This window comes from Cygnus atratus, chromosome 1 (genome assembly GCF_013377495.2).
Source record: "Cygnus atratus isolate AKBS03 ecotype Queensland, Australia chromosome 1, CAtr_DNAZoo_HiC_assembly, whole genome shotgun sequence".
Classification (NCBI taxonomy): Eukaryota; Metazoa; Chordata; class Aves; order Anseriformes; family Anatidae; genus Cygnus; species Cygnus atratus.
In genome coordinates this window covers 195,131,130-195,157,370 of record NC_066362.1, presented here as the reverse complement: position 1 = coordinate 195,157,370, position 26,241 = coordinate 195,131,130, and positions in this window count along the sequence as shown.

The following is a 26,241-nucleotide window of genomic DNA, read 5'->3' as shown; positions in this document are numbered from 1 at the left end:
AATGCTAACAGATGACCTGTTTATTCAACCTAAAACCTTTCTAAAAAGAGAGATCATTATGTCCTCTGCACCTGGTTTAGAAGCCTATCAGTAAGTATTCAGGTACAGTCAGAAATTAAGGTCTTTGCCCAGGAAATACTGGATCAAATATTATGACCTGTTCTTATCAGAAAGTTAAGATCAAGTGGCTGTAGTATTCTCATATGTTATGAGAACCTGTAATATACATAAACCAAGAAAAGTTGCAAGAGCCCTACTACCACATTCAGAGCTGTGAGGTGAGAGAAAGGCCCAACAGGCCTCACTGTAGACCTGCCTCAACAGCAGAGCAGTACTGCCCCAGGCCTAATTTTTCAAAATACAGTTTCAACAATTTCAGCACTTCAGGCTGACGTGAAATGGTTTCCCATATAATTTTACCTTTTAAATACAATAGAAGTGTTTTATTTTTCATAAGCGGTACGATCTAATTATTTGTGAAAATTTCCCAGAATACAGAAGCACATATGTCCAAGGCTTTCTATTTAACGGATGAATAAGGGGTTTCTCATTAATTCCCACAGGGGAATAGAAAAAACCTTATCTCAGGGCAGAAAGCAAGAGAAAAATACCCAGGCATTTTCCCCTTCAGAAAGGTTTGCTTAAGCATTTCAAGCTATTTCAGTGCTAACAGGTCTCATTTCCCTGATGTAATTAGTAAAAGAAACAACAATTACCTGCAGGTTCATTAAATAAATCAGTCCTGTTGCTCATTGTGAAGTTAATGATCAGTAATGCAGATGATTGTTATGGACACAGTTAGTAGTTATTGGTATTCAGCAGAAACACTTTTCTGAAGAGAGTAGTATTCAGTTTTTAAATTTTACCATTCAAACAGATGAATATTTTCTGCTTTTTCATTTTATAACCAAAAATTATTCTAACTGGGAGTGGGTTTTGCATTCTAATTCAGATAAAGCTTTTTCAGAGTACAATAAATGAACTGTCTTATGCCTGTTTCTATAAAACAGTTTTTGCTTACATTCATGTCATGTAACTCTGACCTACCAGCAACACAATACTAGTACTTATTGTTGTGAAACTCCCAATTTAATATCACTTACAGAAATCTGGACCCATCAGAGTATTAGCTTTCTTTTCCAGGAGATAGAATGGAAATTTTGTGTGAGAGGTTAAGCTGGCTGGGAGCCTCTGTCTCATCCTGGTCTTGGCTTTTTTTCTATCTAGACTGTGATAAAGCAATATACATAGGCATGAAACCCTTAACCCATTGAAGAACACATCTGAGTTAATTTACGCTTCTGTACCAGGTTTTCCTAGAATATCACTTTGACTTTAATGTTTTTCATCTTTATTTTCAAGATGATTGATCACCTTGGGTCCATTGTGTGCATGTATATACTTATATTTTAAAAAATATTTTTATTTTTTTTAAAGTTATCCAGTGCTTCCAAGGAAAAATAGCAGTCAATATCTCTATTTCTCAGGAGGAAAAAAAAATAAAAATCTTTCTACCATAAAAGCAGAGCTTGTTTCTCATGAGAATTTTCTAAGGACTGAATTTCTACAAGAACTAGAGCACAGGTAACATCATCAGCTCTGTTTTAATTGCATATTTCTTACCTGTTTTAATTAGAATAAACTCAGAGCATCTTGGCATATACCAACTTTTACCAATCTAAAATATCAGCGTACCTTATTTTTCCTCTTATTCTATTCACAGGGAGCATAACATACTGATGTGTAATAACTACTGGCATTAGTTTTAGAGCAAAGTAGTACAGCTATTGCCTTTTCAGCAGTCTTTCAGCTACTCAGGAAAAATTGTCCAATAAGTTTCCTCCATAAGGTTTCTCAAACATTTTGCAGCTCGCACCCGTTTTGTAAAGATCATTTAATACTCAGAATTAGTTAGTGGCAACTACTACACTACATTATGATATTTTGATAATTATTTCCCCTCCAGTCAGAATTTACCATGATTTTGTGACAGAGGAATAAATGTGCCAACCATTGCCTTGGCCATGTTTAACTGCAACACAGCAACAGATGGACTTTGCTTTTCCCTTCCAGGAGGTAAAAAGCCAAGCAACATTCAGCTGCCCAGCAGACTGGGATTCAGAGGAGACCTTTCCCCTAAACTGTTCTGTTTTTTTTTGTTTGGTTGTTTGTTTGTTTTGGTTTATTATTATTATTATTATTATTACATAAGTGTCAAAGAACAGTGAGGTTCTTTTCTTATGAGGTCTTTCTGCAGACAATAGATTAAGATTCACAACATGTCCGAAAAGCTTGGAAATGAAATAAGAGTTCACTATTCCAATTAGTGTGTTTCAAAGATGGAGGCATTTTCTTTTGGATCTGGCATTGAAGTAATATAAACATCATTTTCATCTAAATTAATAGAAAGTGAATAAATAGAATTAAAATGGCATGTATAATATGAAGTTATCTCTAAAGTGAATGGCTTTATGTATAAGGAGCTGTTAAAAAAAAAATCACAAACATAAGAAAAAAAAAAAATCAGATTTCAGAATTTTTCTCATTATACTCAGCTGCAAAGTGGCAGGACATTCCAAGTGAACAAATTACACTGCACATCAAAACAATACATAACATTTTAAAACCCACCCTTTATATAGCAGAAGCACATTTACTAGATTTATGAAAAGGAATATTTCACAAACCCCAGACATTCAAGAAATATTAGTTACTCTATTTATTCCCACTGCGTTTTAAGGTTATTCAGCTGGTAGTTGCTAAGGGAACAGCCTTCATTTATTTCTAGTGTTATCAAAACCAGAATACTGCTCTGCAAGAAATAAGTCTGCAAAAAAGTATCATTAGATCTACATAAATGAAAAATACATGTATACATGTGTGAGTATACACATGCTCAGAGGTAAAGGGTAGATAGCATTAGCTCAAGTAAGTTTAAACATCTTAAGTTTTGTCTAAACTACCAACTTTTCTCATTCATCTTTTACAGAGAATGTATGCGAATATCCTCAAAGAGTTCTCAACCTTTTCTAAAAATATCATTAACTGCAAGCACAGTAACATATTAGGCCATTGCTAAGGAATACAGATCCCTTTTTACTAAAAAAAACATTTCATCTAGACAAGTTTTGCAAATCAGCAGGCGATGATGATGTGGTACACATTCAAAAGGCAGCTCAGACTAACATGAAAGCTGAGCTTTTGAAGGATGAGTTTGCCAAACATCCATAAGTGGGAGAGAGAGTTAAACCTCCTACATGTCCCACTGTTGTTAAGCAGAAATTTGTTATGCCTCAAGACAGAAAACGGATTTTAAACATGTTCAGACAATGTTCTTTTCTTTCTTCTCCAAGCAGGCTGGAATTCTTCAAGTAGATTAGAAGACTTGTTCTTTCTCTGGATCCTTTGTATCTTCTCCTTGGGACTTGTTATCCCAACAGGTAGTGAGCATTACCCCTCAAAGCAGTTCCTATAAGCATATGTTATGACGAGTAAACTCCGTAAAAGCATGGATCCAAATGGCATGCAGAAATCACTGTTGAGATTTTCCTTCTTGAAGATGTGGCTGCCCGTATCTGCCAGGGAGAACAGGAAGCCAGAAAAAAAAACATAAATGAAGCCAACAGTGAGGGTAAGATTGTGCTTTCTCACAGGTGTGCGGTGTGTTGGTGTCTTCTAGTTGTTTTATTTCAGGAAAGTATTGTCACAAAGAAAGATCACATCCAGTGCTCTTCTCCTGCAGTGTGCATCATATAAAAATACACTAAAGCTGATACAAAGCCGCCTGTGCTATCCCTCTGCTCTTCAAATCTCTCCATCCTTTCCTAAGCTTCACAAAGACAGAGCTATTTTGCAGCAGGCCCCAGGTACTCAAGCAGCTAAAGGATGGCAATATAACCTAAGGTAATCTCTGTTCTTGTTAGAAAGATTTTTCCTTCAGCTAAGTACACAAACTTGCAAGGTTTCTTCCAGATAATGCAGACTTTCAGACAAAGTCAATCCAGACAAAGCCTGTGATCTTTATTCACATTGTCCTGGTTCCCCATTTCTGCTAACTGTGTTGGAGTCCTGTACATATTTCCTGAAACAAGGGTTTGTGTAATAATGGGAAATATATAGTGTATACAGAAATCCTCCATTATTTCCTGCCTTTCTGGTAAAATAGATAAGGAAGTTTCGGGATCCAAAATCCACTAGTAAGAGGTATGCTCCAGAAACGATATCCTATCAGGAACAAATCTTGCTCTATTAACATGGGACTTCAATTCATTTTTCTTGCAAAAACAAATGAAATTTTTGTTCTTAAAGCCTTTTCATCATATTTCAACACAATTAATTCAGCACAAGTAATCCTTCCCTTTCACTTTTAATGGGACTGAAAGCCTGGAAGAAAAAAATGCCAGAATATCTGTCAGAGCAGACTATTACAGAACTGACAGAAGGGAAAATGATTGTTTGCAGCATCCCTGCACTGCATTTTTCTTGCACTGTGCAGAATATTCCATCAGACTTTGGAAAAATACTTCCAGTTTCACTGAAGAACAGGAATACCATGGTTTGTCCTCAGCTGATCTATTGGAAATGAATTTACTTAAGTTTTATAAATCCAGGAATTATAAGACCTCTGCTACCATAAGACAGGAGAACGATTCTGCAGATACTTTCATATTTAATGTTTGTTTTGAGACAATTCTTTTAAGTAAGTTGAAATAAGGGAAACACACAAAGAAACACTAAAATATTGCAAAAGGCACAATATGGGTAATGATCTATATTACCATATAGATATGCATAAATATATCAAGCTTAAAGATGGGGGAAAAAAAGAGAATTTCATTAACCCTAGCATGTGTAAACCAGATCAGCCTGAAGCAATTTGCCTGACATTGTGGCAATTTACAGTTTTGTACAATACTATTAGAGTATTCATTAAATGGTAGCATTAAATTAACAAAGCATCGTGAGACTTTTGCATGCACATGGAATTGCTGTATTAGTGACAGCAGAATAAGCAGACTAGAATTCCTACTTTAAATTAAGCTACCTCCTCTCCTTTTATGATTGTGTTTTATTGAATGATCACCAATGCACAGAAGCTTTGCTTGTATTGCCTTCTCTGCTCAGTTAGGAAATCCTCTATAAGCAAGACATGTTTTATCATTGACAAGGAACATGATGGCACACGGATCACTAGAAAAATTCTGGAGTGTCACAGACAAGTATGGAAGGTGCTACACGCTTAACTGCACTATCCAAAGAGATGGGAGGAGTTGCCCAGAAGGGCAATAAAAATATATTTTTCATAGTTATATCTATAAAACTACTACTTTTAAGGTAGTATCCTACAAAAGATAAGAGATTAGACATATTGATTCTACACAGACTATAGATATGATACTATAGATATATGGATTTGACAGATGGACCACTTGGTGGGTAAGGAAGTGTCTGGATGGTCGCACTCAAAGAGTTCTGGTCAACAGCTGAGTGTCCAGGTAGAGATCAGTAATGAGTGGTGTTCCTCAGGGGTCAGTATTGGGACCAGCTCTGTTTAACATCTTTGTGAGTGACATGAACAGTGGAATCAAGTGCACCCTCAGCAAGTTTGCCAATGACACCAAGCTGTGTGGTGCAGTTGACATGCAGGAGGGAAGGGATGCCATCCAGAGGGACCTGGACAGGCCTGAGAGGTGAGCCTGTGCAAACCTCAGGTTCAACAAGACCAAGTGTGAGGTCCTGCACTTGGGCCAGGGTAATCCCAGGCACAAATACAGGCTGGGCACAGAATTATTTAATGTGTGGATGGTAAGGCACTGGCACAGGTTGCCCAGAGAGGCTGTGGATGCCCCATCCCTGGAAGTGTTTAAGGCCAGGTTGGATGGGGCTTTGAGCAACCCGTCTAGTGGGAGGTGTCCCTCCTGCCTATGTAAAGATCATTAGATGATCTTTAAGGTCCCTTCCAACCCAAACCATTGTATGATTCTATAATATATGCAAATAATATTTTGGAAATATCAAAATTTTGCACATAAATGTTAATAAAGAGGTATTAAATGATAATTTTTTAAGTATTTGATCATTTTAAACCACTGAAATGCGCCTATTAAGGGGCAAGAATTCTAGCAAAGGGTTTACTTGAGAAGGATTAGAGACAAAATTTGCATATGTATTTCAACATGTGCATTTCTACCTTGCATCAGAGAGAACCTGGTTCCCTACAAAACAAGAGCAACAAAAAAGTCCCAAGAGCTAAGGTTAGAAAGGCCACCACAAAATTATTGACCAAGTGGTTCCTGTCCTTGAAAAGTATTTAAAACATATGTAAAATGAAGTTAAGGAGATTCCATCTGAAAGATAATCCTATATATTTAAGTAATTGTGATGTATCATTTTGCATAATGCTTCTTTATCTGTGGCTCATGATAAAATAGTTGCCCGTGCATCAAACAAAATTGTTTAGTAATATTACAACTAAGAGACAGTTTTCCATTGCTATGTCTGCTTCCAGTTCTACATTGTATTATTATTCCTGTCTAAACTACAGTCAAGTGCTATTACTCAACTTTAAATAAGAGGTCTACAATCTTAAGTTTTGCACAGCGGAAGCTGTGGCTTCCTCCAGAGAGTTCAGCAAAGAAAGTTGATTCTGTAGCATAAAAATTCAAGGGAAGAATTGGAAAATGACAATATACTCTAACTTTGTTTCACAGCACTAAGCTCTGGCTTGGGAAATATATAATTCATTTCCTCAACAGTAACCTATGGTCTATTTGTGTTCAACTCTTTCTATACACTGTAAATGGCTTTAGTGTCAGAAATTAATTAGGTCTACTGTTCAAGCAGACAATCATCTTCGATCACCTATAAAAGAGAAATATGTCCCCTTCAGTAATAAAGGGTGAAAAAAAATAGGAAGAAAAAATTATTATTATTATTATTATTATTATTACAAATATAGACTACCCCTTATTTACAGGAGTCAGAACTAAACAATGATTATGTCAAACATGATCATAAAATGTACAATGCACTTGCATTTGACAATATTGGTGTTTCTGATGTCAATGAGATGCAGTCCCTGGACAGTACTTCTGTAAAAAGACAAGTGTGCAGCATTCACATGTTTTGCTGTGTTATGTGTTGTTCTTTTAAATACATTTGTTCTTCACAGTTGATCCAGTGGTCTTCTATTTCCATTGAAATTGCTCAGATTCATGTAATTTTCCTTACTCCAGAGCTTCAGGACAGAAATTTTTAAAATATAGATTTTTTTTTTTAATGAAAATATGATTTGCAACAATTTACCACATAGAGAAAGCTGCTGAGACATGCTCACAAGTGGATTCCTCAGATTCACTTTTTAATTTATACAAATAAAAAACGGTGAATTCAAAAATTTTATTCATAATGTTAATTCTCTGCTAACTAAAAATTACGAACTGAGCAAGTGGGTGATGTTGAAATTGAATTAAAATTGAAGTTTTGTATAATTTCCAGAGTTAATTAATAAAGTGGAGACTTCTTTACTATTAAAATTAACTGTTGTGTTAAACTATTTGATGGGACTGTCATATTAATCCATTTGTGTTGATATTCTTTGAGGTATGGATCTTTGTCCGCTATTAAAGAGATTGAAAACACCAATTCCAATTCCTTAGGCAGATAAATGAGCATCACATAATGATGCCTGCCTGGCTACACCCAATTACAGTTCTATTTTTTGTATTCTGGATTTTCTTTACAACACCGTAATTTAAACCTCTGCTCCTGGATAGATCATGGAACAGAACCTCCTGGAAGCAATGTCAAGGCACATGCAAGACAATATGATCTGAGACAGCTGGCATGGCTTCACCAAGGGCAAATCATGCCTGACCAACCTGGTGGCCTTCTATGATGGAGTGACTGCATCAGTAAACAAGGGAAGACCGACTGATGTCATCTACCTTACCTCTGTTAGGCCTTTGACACTGTCAACATAACATCCTTATCTCTAAACTGGAGAAATACGGATTTGAAGGTTGAACTATTTGGTGGATAAGGAATTAGCTGGATGGTCACTGCTAGAGAGTTGTGGTCAACAGCTCTATATCCAGGTGTAGGCTGGGGACCAGGGGTGTCCCTCAGGGGTCTGTCCTGGGACTGGTACTGTTTAATATCTTTATCAGTGACATAGACAGTGGGATTAAGTGCATCCTAAGCAAGTTTTCAGATGACACTAACCCAAGTGGTGCAGTCAGTACAACAGAAGGAAGGGATGCCATCCAAAGGGACCTGCACAAGCTTGAGAAGTGGGCCCATGTGAACCTAATGAGGTTCAACAAGTCCAAGTGCAAGGTGCTGCACCTGGGTCAGGGCAATCACAGACATGAATACAGACTGGGAGAAGAACTCATTGAGAGCAGCCCTGCGGAGAAGGACTTGGGGGTTCTGGTACACAAAAAGCTTGACGTGAGCCACCAATGTGTGCTTGCAGCCCAGAGGGTCAATGGCATCCTGGGTTGCATCAGCAGAGGAGTGGCCAGCAGGTTGAAGAAGTGATTGTCCCCCTTTACTCTGCCCTCATGAAGTCCCACTTGGAGTACTGCATCCACGTCTGGGGCTTCCGGCACAAGAAAGACACGGACCTGTTAGAACATGTCCAGAAGAAGGCCATGAAGATGATCAAAGGGCTGGAACACCTGTTCGATGATGACAAGCTGTGAGAGCTGGGGATGTTGATGTGGAGAAGAGAAGGCTCCAGGGAGACATCACTTCTACCTTTCATTACTTACAGAGTGCTTATAAAAAAGATGGAGAACAACTTTTTGCTCAGCCAGATAGTATCAGGACAAGGGGTAACAGTTCTTAATTAAAAGAGGGTAGGTTTAGATTAGATATTAGGAAGAAATTCTTCACTCAGAGGGTGGTGAGTCACTTGAACGGGCTGCCCAGAGAAGCTGTGGATGCTCCATTCCTGGAAGTGTTCAAGGCCAGGTTGGATGGGCAGCAAGATCTAGTGGGTGGTGTCTCTGCCCATGGCAGGGGGGTTGAAATTAGATGAACTTTAAGGTCCCTTCCAACCCAAGCCTTTCTATGATACTATGAAATAATACATATCAAAGTTGTTTTACCATTATTATTTAGAACTGATATTTTAGTCGCTGAGGCTTCCTTTGGAATTCCTTTGGTCTTATTCTGATTCTTAGTATCAAAGTAGACATAAAGGCATAGCTTCAGATCCAGACCATCTGTATTTTAGGCATAATATGCACACTATAACCCATAGAAATTAGCCACCAGCATGACAACCCAGACCACTTTATTTAGGCATCTAAGGGTTTGTCTACATTACAATTTTAATCTGGATTGGGAGTGCACTTCTGATGTGAATCTCCTGGTTGTGCTAGTTTTATGCTCTTTATTTCTTATCCTGGGGCAGTCTCAAAGCTTACTAATTAAACTACTTTCAAGTGTAACTAAAGCAGAATTTGCAGTCTAGGACTAACCCAAATATGCTCCCTCTACTAATGTGTATACAGACCATGTGACCGAACTAGAGCTACTCCAAAGTAAAAAATGGATAATCTAATCTTTTCCAAGCTACTCTTTGTCCTGTAGGTTCATCCAGAAAAATCAACTTCCCTTTTGCCTGCCTCTTTATCAGGCTACCAGGACTCATATTCCTGGTTATATAGGTAGTTCAAGAGGCAAAAGGAACTCTAATTTGCATCTCACTGAATTAAAGTCAGGTTTTTCTTTCTCTCTTCTCCTCTCTAAGCAAACATGCTCAGTATCCATGGCTATAATTTTTAACTACAGACTGACAGCTCTTCAGGTCTGGGGAGACAGCAAGGTAGACTGCAAGATTGTTCTCAAAACTAAAAAGGATATATTAGAGCTGGTCCATAGTAAAACAGCCTGGAAGACAGACAATACTGAAACTACTCATAATTAAAGATCTAATTCCCAAACATATGAACATATACAATCACCTTCCAATTAATTTTTCCAACACCAAGAATATAGATCTAAAATTCAGCTGGTTCTGTGTTTTTCCAATAATACTCTGCTGTATTTTCCTGCTTCCTATGATAATATTTTGTCATTTAGTTTCATAGAAAACAACATGAAGCCAACTGCTGTCAGTGCAAAGAGCATTAAACATTCAGCTTCATTGCTGTGCTTTGTGATGATACATTTCCAAATCCAGTATAATAGCTCAACAGAAATAATGCCTTTTCAGATGTAGCAAATGCCACAAGAACTAGAGTACAAAGATACTGAGAGGGAGAAAAAAAAAAATTCTCTGGGGAACAACAACAACAAAAAAGATTAAATAAGAGCTGAAACAGTAAATCCTAAAATAGTCAAAAGGGCACATGCAAGCATCCAGGGGGAGAAGCTAGCACATGTGAGTGTGAAATGAAAGAAATTGACTTAACAAGTTCTGAAAGAAAGTATCAAAGAAAGCATCTGCCATAGAGACATGCATACAGGGTACAGCCTTGTATGGCTAAAACACCAAAGAATTAAAACAGATCAGCTAGACCAAGACAAATAAGTGACAGTGAAAAGACATATATATATACACACACATATATACACGCATATGTGTATGTATATATACACAAAGAACAAAAAAACTATTGTTCCATGTTTAAATCGAGGATGTTTTTGATGTCCTGATGTGTCTCCTTTGAAAGTGTGATGTCCGTGGGTTACCACCATACACATAAATTGGCTTTTATATTCCAATACTGAAACTTGTGCTTCTTGAATAGGAGGTCTAGGTTCAGTTCTATCACATGAATGTTTATAACTATGAATGTCTATAAGTATCACATGAATGCTTCAGCTATTCATGGATAAAATAATTGAGTCTTTAACCTTAGCACTACATCACAGATTTAATCAGTTCTTGTTCAGATGTCAAAGACAGCGATATATGTGACTATTTTTCCTCATAGAATTTTGTAACATGAACATTTACACAATAATTCCCATTCAGCATGGGCAAAGATGGGAGAAATGGAAAGTAGAACATGACTCTATCACACTTTTAACAGCATGTCCACTGTAATTGTGCTTAAAGCAGAAATTGAGAATTACCAGTCAACCACACACCACACTGTACCCGGAGCTCCATGTAAACCTCGGGTCTAAAACAAGCAAATATGAGGAAACATTTAAGCAATAATATGCTAGTTTATAAAACATATTGTGCTGCACAGAATTGTAAATACGTGAACTCCTTTCTGCCTTTTTCTGTGCTAGGAACAAAGTATTGAGCAAGGACTGCATGGTTTTAGTCAGGCGATTCTATATATAACTGTAACGTATTGCCATAGCTCCTGCTGGAGTCTGAAAAGAGGTACAACACAAAGCAACTTTAGACCCATCACATTTATACTCAACTCCCTGTGTTGCCTGAGTGTAAAACTCCAATCTATTCTTTCTCAGAAAACTTTTCAGTAATTTTGGAAGATAAGATGATCACACCCCATTTTTTTCCTGATTTTATTTTTTTCCAGATGCCTTGAAAAGATGAATAAACTCATCAGTGTGATTTTGGGTTCATCTGCTAACGGTAATCCTAGCAGGTACTGTCTGCCCTAAGCGCTCAAGTTGTCAGAGAATGAGAGATGTTATCCTTTCAATGTCTCTCTCACATTATTTGAATCAAAAAGAGCACTTTCTTTTTCACTTTTACCATCAAACAGGGGCCTGATTTCTGGTGTTATTAAGGCAACCTCAGGAGTGACAAACGAAACACTACACTGTGAGAGTGAGACTTACCAACACTATTCCAGAGAAAATCCTTTTTAAAATCGTCTTAATAAGGACACATTGAGACAGTTTCTTTAATGAATGGATGCTACATCATGGGTGTTACACACAGAATGGAGTTTACTGGAGAATAACTCAAAGCTAGGTGAACTAAGATTGTGGAACAAGATTGTGTAATACTTTACATTTAATATAAAGTATTAGTAGCAATAATTAATGATGCAATAATGAAAAAAAATTTTTTTTGAGAAGGGGGCCATGTGCATGTAGCCATGAGATGTAAATAGAGGAGGCAAAATGGAGGAGAAGAAGGAGGCAAGAATATCACTGTGAAGAAGGCAAAAGGTAATTTAAGCTACAGAGAGACTGAAGAAGAAATGTTGATTTGGTTACACAAACGAATTACTGTGGTCATATGAGGACATTACTATGACATCAGCTAACCTCGAAACTTACAGGACATTAGCCACTGAGTGAGAATTACTCACACGAGCTCTGTTCTTTAATAGTAGCTGCCAGATAGCTTGTGCAAACATAAAACGGATGTGTTACCATAGGTCATATGGTTTTGTGAGATAGAACCAGGTACTATAGGAGTTAACATCTAATAGCTGTATCCAATGATTAGCATGCCTTACAATTGTTTCTTTATGTAGCCAAAATTTCAGAGGTTGTAGTCTATTTTACTTATTAGTGCTGGAAAATGCACACACCTGGTAGGTTAGAAAGCCCATAGTAATGTGACACGAACGTTCATCTCCAGTAGGTGTTCCCAGATTGTTCTGAACCACCAGTGAAGATTAATACATTACCTCTAATTCATTCATCTGAGTAACCCTTCTCTCCCTTTTTCCCCATGAATAAACATGGGGAAAACAGCATTACAACATTTGAGAAAGAATCACCCAATGAGTAAACCCCAGCAATAAATGGTCATGGCACCGAACCTGGTCACAGCACTGAGCCTGCCAGAGTTCAAGAAGTGTTTGGATAACGTGCTCAGACACATGGTCTGATTTATTTATTTATTTCCTCTGGGGACCCAGGAGTTGGACTCAATGATCCTTGTGGGTCCCTTCCAACTCGGACATTCTATGATTCTATGAAATACAGTGATATTATCACCCCCAGTATAATTCTAACGCTTCTGCTTATGGCATACATATGTCCTTTTCACACATGTTCTGTATGTTCCTCCCCCACTTAACATTTGTGTGCATGTGATATGAATCAAGGTTTCTTCCGATGATTCCTTATAATCATTAGAAAAATAAATAAAAATGTATATTCCCACAACTTGTAAGTGGCCATTTACAACAGAAGAGCAATTTCCTACTTCTCACTCATAACCGGGCCAATCACTTTACTTTCACAAACCAGCCAGTGGATCTATGACATCATCTTTTATGTTTCACAGTATGTGACTTAGGCAACTGACAGTTTAAATTATGGACGGAGAAATAAATCTGAACAAGTAGGACTCCAGAAAAATGACAAATAGCCATTAAAGATATTAGCAATCGTAATTTCACAATAAAATGTCAAAGGATTAGTAGACTTTACAGTTTGGGAGGTATATCATAAAAATATTTATGACTTCATTCTACAATTAGAGCTCCTGAGTGTTACAGGTTCTAAAACTGCCAATAATACACACACTCCAAAGCACCTTAGTATCTGTGAGGCTGAATGTTTTTTTCTCAGTTTTCTTACATGTGCTCAGTCAAGACACAGAAACAAACTCCTGTTCTGAAACAATCTCTAGAAGTGCCTGTACAAAAAGATAATGTTTCGAGGTTAAATATATAAAGCTAAATGCATACAGTCAACACCATGAAGCCATCTGTGTTTTTGGAGTGACTCAGCTCTGCAGAAGAGGGAAAGACTCATTACATCCAAAGAGACCTGCATGGAGGTGGGGGGGGGGGGGGGGCAGAGTTCTGCAGCTTTAGGACCAGATTATTGCCATGGAGGAAGAAAGAAATTTTTATCCATTAAGCACAACAAATGCACTGTGCTTAAATGAAAATGAGAATTTTCATCATTTCCCCCCTCAGACTATTAGCCTCGTGGCTAATGAAAGCCTAATTCGGTTATTCTGAAAGGATAGCAACTGAACCACAATTTAATATTTTGCGAGTGATTGCAAAAGCTGCTGGCTCCTATGGTAGATGGCAATGACTGATGACAGCACTGCAGGAGGTGCTTAAAACCAGAATAGGAAAGGGGTTGACATACCCTTGTCTTCAGCTTTCTTTTTATTAAATTTGGTTAGATTAGGATCCCTCCCAACCATTGTGCTGAGTTAAAGTGGTTCTGTTAATCCGTTCTGCATCTGACTTTAAACCTCATTTTTCCTATTTTCTATAGAAAGCCCATTTACACATTACACATAAGTGCTGTCTCCTGATAGCTACATACCACTGAATGGAGGACTGAAAAGCTGAAGTCCTTTGAAATGTAAATCCTGGCAAGTTTTCAGTGAGACTGATGCCCCAATTTCAACCACATTTTGTAGCACTGGAGATTTGCTTATACTCACCTCTTTCTATTTGTTCCATCACACTCATGTCTGGTTGACTCAGAATACTGATCAGCCTTTCCTTTTTTTCCCCCATGCCTGTACATATTTTTTAGTATTTCTTATATGCTTGATGGAAAAAAAAAAAAAATCATTTTAAAGCAGCTCTAACAAGTGTTGCACTCCATGGCCTGAAACAGCTGATTTAGAGAATATAAAGCAATAGGCCCCATTCACAATATACCACACTCACACTGTATCATGATTTCTTAGGGCCACTTTCAGACAATAAAGGAGACTTTTCAAGTAATACCAGGGAAAGTCAGTGAGAGATAAGCACTTCACATCCGCTGTGTTCCTCTGAACATATTTTCAGAATCTTCCAAGAAGTTAAATTCATCCTTGATCAAAATGCCTGAAGCTCTGCCTACTTTAGCCTGTTAACACTAAGGTGAGTTTGTTTCAGTGTTTTGAAAACTAAACAAACAAAAATCGGATTCCTTATGTTTAAAATATTGCTGTAGTCTTTAGACATCAACCTGTATGAAGGTGTAGCAAACCTCTATTGCCTCAGGGTCTGAAAGAGATTACATTTCAGGGGAGTATGAATTTTCTTCAAACTTGTTTGCAAAAGAGGAAAAAGTGATCTCTGGTATTCTCCATGGGCTCCTATGCCTCCAAGCTCCTCTGCCTCCTGACGCATAAAAGGAACAGCTTCTCCACCCTGCTGAACAGAGTCAGAGGATTGTAACAGGTTCTTCCATGAGACATCCCTCTACAAAAATATGTAAATACAAATAAAAACTTTCGTGTGCCACATCCAGATATATATTCAGGCAGTCATCTCAGTCTCAGTGATATACATTAATATATTTACATCAAGTGCAAAACAATTCTGATGGAAGAAATATCATTGTCAGAAAATCACTGTCTTTCAGAAGTTATTTTCCAAGGGCCACACAGGCAAATTTAAGGGGAATTAGCCCACAGATACAATCTAGTATTATCATAACTCTGACATTCTCACGGATATTCAGACTGCACTTTGCAAAGAAATATCTGTGTGATGGTGTGATTACCCAACTACTTAGTTTTGCAAAAGTCAAGAGGAAAATTTTGTTCCTTTCCTTTTGCATCAGAGTATAGTGAAATGATGAGGCAAGATGGCTGCTTGCTGTGGAGATATGGTTGTTTTCTGTTAAGTTCTAGGGAGCGTGGAGTCTTTTCCATGATGATGTAAAGGGCACAGGTGCCCACAAAGGAAAGTGCAATCTAACAGGCCCTGCATTTTTTATTGAGGGGGAGAAGAAAATATAAGTATAGAAGGAATAATGAAGTATGCCCTGTAGCTACACACATTATATTTTTGTACAAGATTCTCTACTGTTGGAATCAAAAAGTGAAAAAGTAATAATATTTTCTCCTCCTGACTAAGATAAAAACTTTGTATACAAGAGCACAACATTTAGAGAACACAAGTCACACACAAACTTTGCAGATTAAATGAAAGCACATGATTTTAAAATGTGATCATGGTTCAAGTTAGTTTAACATTTGCAAACAAGCTGAGTTTACTAGGATTCCAGTTACTACTAGGGCAGCTCACTGCATTCCTAAGTCTAATTATTTTTGTATATACACTCCACAAACCACACTGAGTCATCTGCCACATGATAGGAAGCATCCCAAAAGAGGAAAACCATATTAATGTGTTATTTTCAAAAATAACTTTCTATTAAGATAGAAATATCACAGTGTAAATTTACTGCAATTCAAAACTTGTTGCTTAAGGAAGAAATTCCTTAGCAATAATTGAATTGTAAGCTAAACTGGTGACTTTTAATAACATAGCAATCAAACATTTAATATGTACTGAAAGTAAATTTAAATTAATTCATACTATTGCATGCCCTGCATTATAAATATACTTTCATCCAGAAAGTAATTGAAGACCTTGAATGAACAAACCAACAATATACGCTTTCACTGTGAAAAATCTCAAGTTTTCATGGCAAAATCTACAAGGAATAAGTGGCAAAATATATATTTTTTTAATTTTATTTTTGACTATTAAGGTTAAAAAGAAAGATTGAGTTAAGTCACGTAAATGTAAGAATCAGATGTAAGAGTTGCTATTCCTAAATTTTTAAGTATAAATGATTTCAAAGTAACAATAAATGGCATAATTGGAGATGGCCAAGTTATAGCCATTTAAATAAATTCAACATATTAAATGTCTCAATTCTTACATGTTGTCCTTTGTTATGTGTCAAAAATAGGCAGTTTTAAACAAAAAGTTTTGTTCACAATCATACTGAAAATTTAGCCTTCTTAATTCATAACTGACAGCTCTTCTGGGGGTCTATTTATCATACTATAGAAAACTGACTTTCACTGTTTATCTAGATAATATCAACCTCTTGCTACTGCATTTTCAAAAGCATAAACCACACTTAAGACATCCAGCATCCTTCAGAACTGCTCTTCTTTCCAAATAAGTCCAGAAAACACAGCAGAGGAGAATTAGAGATGTGTCAAATTACAGGCATGGAGACTATGGAAAAGGGGACCCCAGAATTAACTTTGCCTTATAATGTCTGGCATACACAGAACCCACACTGCTGCTAAATGACAAGGCTTTGTATTGTTAACTAACCATCTGTACGTGTGAAAATGTGACTAAGCTGGGAAATTATGTGGTGAAAAAGATGTGAAAAACATATAGCTTTCTGTCACCAGGAATACTTTGTCTACCACTATGTACTAGTACATGTGACATACTTAAGTATCAGCAGCTCTTCATTCACCTTTATGTTTATCAAGTTTTTGAAATTAGCTTCTTGTTTTCAAGTTTTAAAGTTTACTTTCCAAATCCAGAGCCTTGTTGAAGGAGCTGAAGGCCACCCAACAGGTTTGATGCAATGAGACAGTCAACAGGTCAATGCAGAATATTCACAGATTTTTATATGAGAGTAGATCAGGAAGGTAGGTTGATCTGGAGATCATGCAAACATTCCCCTTTCTATAAAAGCAAGCAAATTTCACAACCTAGCCACATAGTATGATAGCTCAGAGAGATTTCTTTGTATAGCAAGAGGACTTTTAGTTCTAATCCTTTCAATGTAGTTAATCATCTTTCTGAACAATCTCCTTGTTCTGAGGAAAATAGCCCGATTAATTAGGAATGGCATCAGTTGCCTCCCAGTGAATCTATCTTCAAATGCAGACACAAAGGCAAGCATATAAAACTGTTTGACGCAGACCTGCTTATGAGCCCACATATGCCAGCCTATCAACTGCTGCAGTTTGGCCCAGGAGTTAACTGTTTCAGAAAGCCAGGTCATTTTATTTGAATGTTTAAATGTTATGGACCAGTCATAACACACAGGAATTAAAGTATCCAGAATGTACTTGGAAATAGATTTAAAGATCATTTGTCTATTGTCAATTTTGGAGTTATTGAAGATTAGCAAAAAAACCTGATTCATTTATCTTGATTTTATCTCCCAGAAATAAGAAGATGTAGTAGCTCATTATTTGCAAGGTTTTTAAAGTTAATCACAAGAATAGCTATATTATTGCATGAAATCTGATATCATTTATTTTTTTCACTATGCCAAAAATAATTGTTTCACTGCGAGCCTAATTGCCAAATTGGGGTGGCTCAACTACTGTGCTTAGTAGACTTTAAGTACTCATACAAAAATGCTTGCATTTGGACATCCTAAATACAAAACTGCTGCTGGAGTACCAAATTTATATCTGCTACATCTCCAGTGAAGCCAGTGCATGAGCTGGCTTTCTGCCAGGAATCCTGCACAGTTGCTTCACAGATGAATTAGGCCTTAATGGCTTGTGGTCACTTACCTTATCACTTTTACTTTTCCACAAAGCCAAACAGATGTTGATTTTCTCACAGCATTTAAGGCAAGGATTTTGTAATCTGGCTGGCAAACTAGCAGACTTCAGTAGATGAAGCTGGTTTTTATTCAGGTACTAAGACTGTGAACTGGAAGAGAAGAATCCATCCAGTTTGCTGCCCTGCTGTGTAGATATTTTCCTCGTGGAAAAACAAGTTGGAAAACTGGAGTGATAACATCACTCATAAATCATCACAACTGTATCTGTTCAAGATCAATTATCAGAAATTGCATTACTGCCTTGAACAAACGTTCAAATGGTTGCTGAGACACTGTTGTCACAATGTTCATACAGCCAAGAGTTGTGAGATTATAAAGAACTATGTCTATGTCTAAATAAATTATTCCATTTTTGCATCGAAGTGATAGATTTTTCTCTTTTTTGTATTCATTGTATGTTTAAGAATCATTGCTTTGTATTTTTAACAGGTGTATCACAGTAACAAAGAACTGCTTAGTTTGGGACCTACAGATACTTTAGTAGATCTCCTGTCCTATTGAGATCAGAGAATGGCATGGATCAGCATGAAAGGATTAGAAATGACACATCATTTTGACCTCCGAGGAGGAATTCCTGTCCTCTTAGTCTGCTGCAGAAAATCGTATTAGTCAGGAGCTAAAAAAGCTCTGACTTGCAATGAATTTGAAGGTAAGTCTGAGATGGGCAACCCCTAATGGATAGGGGACTTACAGAACAGGCTGCAGAACAAAGAGGTGCTGTTGAGCAAGAAGAAAAATAACAGAGGCTATTTTAAACAGTACTTAAATACTGTTGATCACTTTATCTTGTCAGTTACTTGAATACTTAACTTGCCGTACTTCAGTGGCAACTGCGTGGAAACAAATGAGAACAAACTGAGTTGTAAACATGACATTCTGAAACCTTGATGATCCTAGGGAAAGATCCTGGATCATATTTTCACAGTCAAATCTATCTACAGTTCCTTACACTGTTGGGCTACATGAGACATCCAGGCCCATCCACTGAAAAGAAAGAGAAAGTCTAGTTAATTACCGTAGCACAGAAGGGATACTACACATCACTAGTAAAATAATTGCTTAATTGCTTATGGGCAATCAGCTATGAATAAGAAAGTACAGTAAGAATGTCATTAAGAACCAAGTGGTGATGAACTGTCTTTTAAGTAAACCAGACCAGTTACCAGACAGCAGCTTACTAAAATAACATTGCCATTTGGCCTGAAGAATTGTAGCAGATATTTTGCTCTAATAAAATCTAAAATATGCTTTTCATCAGAAGTCAATTGGATGCATATTATGCCACTTAAATGATTGGAACGGTTCTATACACGATCATATTTATCCTGTGGATATATTACAGACTTTGGATCATTTCAGTGTTCACTGTCCTCTTATGAGTTTTAAAAGAGGTAAACTGATTAATATCCCAATATTACAAAATCCAAAATTGCTCTTAGAATGATAGCCAGCTATGCTGCAGAGCAGTAAAGCTGTTCAGGCCTTTTCCAGTGTTACTCCATTTTGCTCAACAGCCTATGATCCTATATGATTCAAAGCAGTTTAGAAGTATTACTGAAAAGAAACTTCAAGTTCACTTTGTGTTATAGGTATTAACATTACATCACTTTTTCAGCAAAGGGAAAGGACTGAGTTATAAAGCTAATCATTTAAAACTGACATTTATATTCTGCTTAGATGCCTAAAATGATACTTAGACATCATTTAAGTACTTGATTTTCATTTGTATTACCAGATATCCCAATGAATTCAGGAGCAACAAATCCATCTCAAAATCAGCCTTTTATTTATCTACCTACACACAAAAATTTAGTTCTGAAGTGACTTACCTAACATCACCTAGAAATTTCACATTAGGACAAAAGAGTAAATACATGTTTTCAAGTTCTGATCTCTAAGACAATCTAGTCTGCTGCAGCCCACTAGGTAAATATCTAGCTCTCAGAAATGAAGTCACAGCATAGACAGCTTTCCACCCACACATATAAATATATGCACATATATTTGCATTGTAGACACTTTTCTTTCTCTGCTTCTTTGTATTTTACACACAAAAGAGTTGAACACAATAGGTTGTTGTTTCCTTTATTTATAGCCCTCAAGAACAGCCAAAGTCCAAAACTACCATGCTCATGCCCTATCAATCTTGCTGAAAGGTACAGAGTGTATGGTAGATTTAAGAAAGTAATGATGCAGCATATTGACTGATTTGAGACTAGGTGTCTCAAGAGACATACACCAGTCCTTTTCAAAAGTGAAGATAGATGACTAACAAAAATGAGAAGACAAGCTGAACAACCTCCTGCCAGTTCACTGATTAGGAAGAGAGAATTAAAATGTTTTTTGCCATAGATTTGGCCTTGTAGGAATCAGCAGACCAAGTTCCAAATTGATCTCAAATCGATGGAGGAAAAAGACATTGTGAAGGATGAGGAAACAATTTGAAATGAACCTTCAGTGATAGACTGACAAAAATAAGCTACCTATAGTTTAGAGGTCAGCCAAGACTAGTCATAACTGCAGCTCATGCTGTGATATGTTCCGTGATACAAGTAAATTTTTGCAGGTTTTTTTTTTTGCAAACAGCTCATTTACAGCATGACGTAATATTCGTCATTTTTTTGTTTGTTTGGTTGGTTTGGTTTTGTGTTTTTGTGGTTTTTTTTTTGTTAAATTCAGGTAGTTTTATACTTTGCGATTTTCATGGTTGTATCTCCTCTTCCTTTCTTGTTACCAACAACTTCCTACTCAGTATCTCATCTTTTGACACCACAATAGAAGTAATTTCCTGTTTTGTCACAATCAGTATAATTCTTTCAGCCTGAAGAATTTTGAACACACTAAAACCTTAACTCAGATTCTGCGTCTCCTACTTCCAGAATATAATATGAACCTTAAATGACACATCAGACAGATAGCTTCCTTTTACTTCCTTTAACTACAATATCATATTCAAAGAGATAGCCATATCTTCTTTGTGGTGAGTCATTCTTGGCTAAGAGATGGATGTCTACCCAGCTTCTCACTCACTCCCCACCTTCAAAGGACAGGGGAAAGAAACAGAATGAAAAAGCTCATGGGTCAAGATAAAGACAAAGAGATTTCTTACCACTTATCATCACAGGCAAAACATGTAACTCGGGGAAAAATATTATAATTTATTACCAACTGAAATAGATTTGGGTAGTGAGAAACAGAGACAAAATTAAAACAACACTTTCTTTCCCACCCCTTTTTCCCAGTTTCAACTTCACCCCTTCCCAAATCCTGAACCCCACAACTTCCAGCAGCAAAGGGGTGATGGGGTAGAGGGTGGTGGCCAGTCCATAACAGTCTTGCTCTGACACTCCTTCATCTTCATGCTTTTGCTCTGCTCTTGTATGAGCTCTGCATGGGCTGCAGCCCAGACACCATGCCTTCTTTCTGTTTATTCTAAAAAAATAATGAACATTCATTTTCCTACTCTGCCCTCCTAAGCTCTCAATTCCCACATCACTCAGGAAAAGTAGCAAAGGCATAACTGACAGCTAGAACAATATTTAAGGTTAATGTTATTTAACCTAAAACACCACAATATTTAATAAGATAGCAAACAACTGAAGAATATTCATAATTTTTTTTTTAATTACAAAACACTATCAAACAATACTAGCATCTTCAAAGACCTAATTTTAAAGGTGCTTGTTTCTTTCTCTTCAATATAAAGATAACTAATTCAGTTGCAGATGTTTAAACTTGAGATGTCTAAATGCTTGTGTTGAGCTTAGTGGTATGAGATTTTTCCTCCAAGAACAATACCTTCATTTCAGACTTCACTAAGCATTTGTTAAAATTATACTTCACATGAAAGATAATAGGATTTCCTCTGCAAGGAAACAAATGAATGATTTGTGATTTAATAACAAAAGAAGAAGTTAAAGGTGAAAAGGAGGTTAAGATCTGGTGTTTGACATTCAGATAAAATTGGAGCATCAGTAATGTACAGTGTAGCCTCCTAACAGAAGCTAATACATGTTAGTAGATCTTTGCCCTTAGTTTAAGAGTTACTACAGTTGAAATAAATGGGCCATGCCATGGTTCACTCCCTTAAAATTAGGCTTGTTCCTTAGGTCATGTATGAATGGTGAATTACTAACACTGAATTTGAGTATTCCCAGTTTCAAGGAATGCTTTTCACACTTCATCAGTAAATCAAGTATATCATCCTTTCAGATTCTCAAATACTTTTAAGTGACTTGAGAATATTTTTCATTAATCTTTCAACAAATTTACAGAATAATACATAATCTTACAGTCTCTGATTGTTATCTAGGACTACTCAAGCAACATACCTTTCAGCTAAGGGAAATTCTTTTTTATGTCAATGGAAAGACTTCTGTGCTTTGTACAGTGATGCTGAGGGTAGCAATCTGCAAATACTCTTAAAATGGAATTGGTTGTTACGAGTTAAACTAAACTACATTTATTTTCTCATCAGTTTTACCATTAGAAAAGCAGAACAGAAGACGGTAAACATTAAATCATCAGTGTGATCAAAGCATTGGCATTTTTTTCTCTAAAGAACTTTCAAATACTGTTACATCAAATTGCTTTATAAGCAAAATCTTTGTGCAAATTTGTCTTTTAAAACATCCTTCAAAATGAAATTTTCACATTGCTTAGCAATAAAAGTATGGCTTTCAACAGGAGGACTGTAACTTTATGAATATGATGATAAAGAGAACATACCTCAAGCATCAGAATTCGGATGTTTACAAGCTTGTAGGTTTGCAGATGATACTAAATTTGGAGGTGCTGATGACTCCCTCGAGGGTGAAGATCTTAACAAAGATCTCCACCTGACAGGGAGATCTTAACAAATCAGAGGGCTGGTCAATCACCAGCCTCATCAAGTTCAGCAAGAGCAAGTGCCAGATTCTGCACCTGTGAGGGGGCAACCCCGGATATACACACATGCTGGAGGACAAGAAGCTGGAGAGCAGCCCCCTGGAAAGGGATCTCAGGCTTCTGAGCTACAGCAAGTTGAACATGAGCCAGCAGTGTGCCCTGGCAGCCAAAAGGGCCAACCATACCCTGGGGTGCATCAGGCACAGCATTGCTAGCTGGGTGAGGGAAGGGATTGTCCTGTCCCGCTCCGCTCTGCGCCGGTGTGGCCTCACCTCAAGCACTGTGTGTAGTTTTGTGTGCCACAGTACAAGGACATAAAACTGTTGGAGAGTGTCCAAAGGAGGACTCCAAAGATGGTGAAGGGTCTAGAGGGCAAGACTTATGAGCAGCATCTGAGGTCCCTTGGTTTGTTCAGCCCAGAGCAGAGCAGGCTGAGGGGAGACCTCATGGCAGCCTGCAGCCCCCTCATGAGGGGAGCAGAGGGGCAGGCGCTGAGCTCTGCTCTCTGGAGACAGTGACAGGATCCGAGGCAACGGCATGAAGCTGGGTCAGGGGAGGGTCAGGCTGGGTGTTAGGAAAAGGTTCTTCACCCAGACGGTGGTCAGGCACTGGGACAGGCTCCCCAGGGCAGTGGTCACAACACCAAGCCTGCTGAAAGTGCAAGAAACATTTAAACAACACTCTCAGACATATAATTTAATTTTTAGGTAGTCCTGTGTGGAGCCAAGAGTTGGACTCAATGATCCATGTGAGTCCCTTCAAATTCTTGATATTCTATCATTCCATTACTGTAAAAAATTAGTGTTAATGAATGCATAATTCAAGTCTGCAATAAGCTGATATAAAACAGATATACAAGTTTTAATATTTTTAAACTCTCAGATTCATAATTTTAAGGTATTTAGTAATTTTTACTCTAAATGCAAATACCTAAAAATTAAGAAAACAAACAAACAAAAAAGCCAGGGCTGACTATCTACAGAGATCATTCAAAGCAGCTTGTTTCTTCCTTGGAGTATTTCAGTGCCTGAATTCTGTCATCAAGCTGTCACTATGATGGGTTCAGCCCTGACGTCCAAAGGCAACTATGCACTCAGGCACATCCCATTAAAATCACCAACATACTGTACATCCTCTGACTCTGTACCAGTGCACATGCCCTACCCATTTATCTGTTCTCATTATCGTTAAATCTGAACATCTAACAGTCTGTCATGTATCAATGTTCACTTTATGAGCTCAGACAATACTATTACTTCATTTCACAGAGGGGGAACAGGCAGACACAAAAGCAAAGCTCAATTCAAAACGTAGTATCATCTAACTTACCCGACCATAAAAGTTCAGTGTGACTTTCACAGGTACTTTTTTTTTTTTTTTTTTTTTGCCTTTGGCTTCACATTGACATAGAAATTATGCTGTGTGAAAAATTACTACAGGATGACTGCAAACAAGTAAGGCTCCTGTTATGAATCCATGAAATGATTTACAAATGTCATTCAGGGCATTAAATGGCAAAAATGACTCATGTTTAGGGCATAACATACAAATATATTCAATATATTGCAGCCTAATTCAATATATGGCAGCATCATTTTATATTTAAAATTATATTAGAGATGATATTAAGGTATATATTCAGAAAAATATCACATTACAAGCAGAAGAATTAAATTACATGGTATTGCTAGGTGTTTTACATTTCCAAATCTCTCTTTTACTATCTAGGTTTGCTGTCAGTGTCTTGTTTCTTTTCTTTCTTCACAGATTCTGTTTCTCTCAGTTCTATAACTATTTTTTCATATCTTCAGTTACTTCTTTCCTCCCACACTGTACCGTTTCATCATAAGTCCATCGCAGAGTAACTGTATTCCTCCCTTCCAGACCTGGCTTATAAAACTAGTCTGTGCTTGTAATACATGAAGACCAAATATTACTGACTTTGAAATGGGTGTCATTAGCACAAAGGATAAGAACACCCAAATTTTGTGGATGCTGTTAACAGTTTTCAAAGAATAACAAAGAATTCTAATATGGAGACACTACACTGTGTGATCCACAATGAAATGTTGTGTTAAAAGGAGACAAACAAAACAGTTGCTCTGAGACAAATCAACCGTACAGAGTACTGAGAAATAAAATAATTTCATGGCAAATAGCCAGTGTTAGTTTCTAGCTGTCAGATGGGTCTGTATAAATGTGTTCAATACATATTGTGTTCAATACATAATTTAAAAACAAATGATAAAATATTGAATGGAGTAACCAGTTTTATAAAAGGCAGAAAGACTGTACTGTTAAGCTTAATTGAAATCATGTCTGAACTTGGTTCTTTTGTAATAAAGTTTCTAGTTACAGCTACAGCCCCTACATCTGAGAATCAAAACAGCACAGTTAAAGTCAAAAAGAAAACTCATTAGAGTACTGGTGACAGTAGAGTCAGCATTAATATATGATTCAAAAGGTTGACAATTGTACAACAGCATAAAGACAATTATTTTTCCATACCAAAACAAACCTTCATCCAGAAGAACCACTCAAATATTTAAGCTTCACTCCTGTATCTTAGAAGATACTTAAGCACACATTTAGCTTTGATTGCATCCTTTACATCCATGAAATTAAGGGCAAAGGGAACATACAATATGGCATGACCATTATTGGATTTCTTGCAGAGTTTTCAACTAAACTTGAGCTGATGATTTAGCAAGATATCCAATATTGATCTGAAGATTACAAATGACAGCGAACTCCCTCATCCCTTGGTGTTTCAATGATTAATCATCTGTACTGTTTAAATGGATACCTCATTTAAAGTCAGGATTTGTCTGAACCAAGCTTCCAGCTGTGGGATTCTGTTATGCTTCCAATTTACAGATTAAGGACACTACTAAGGAGACAGGAGTCTTTTTTCACCCACATATTTATTTATAGGCTATAAAGACACATTTTAACTTTTCCTTCAACAACTTAAAGAGGAAAAGGTATAATTTAATGTTAATCTGACTCTTAAACACTTTCTTTAACAACGACACTTCCCTAGAATGACTGCTGAATTCTGTAGCAGAAGTATAAACAGTGAATCAACTTCTATGAACACAATATTCCACACCAATCATTGTGTTATAAAAAAGGAAAGAGAGA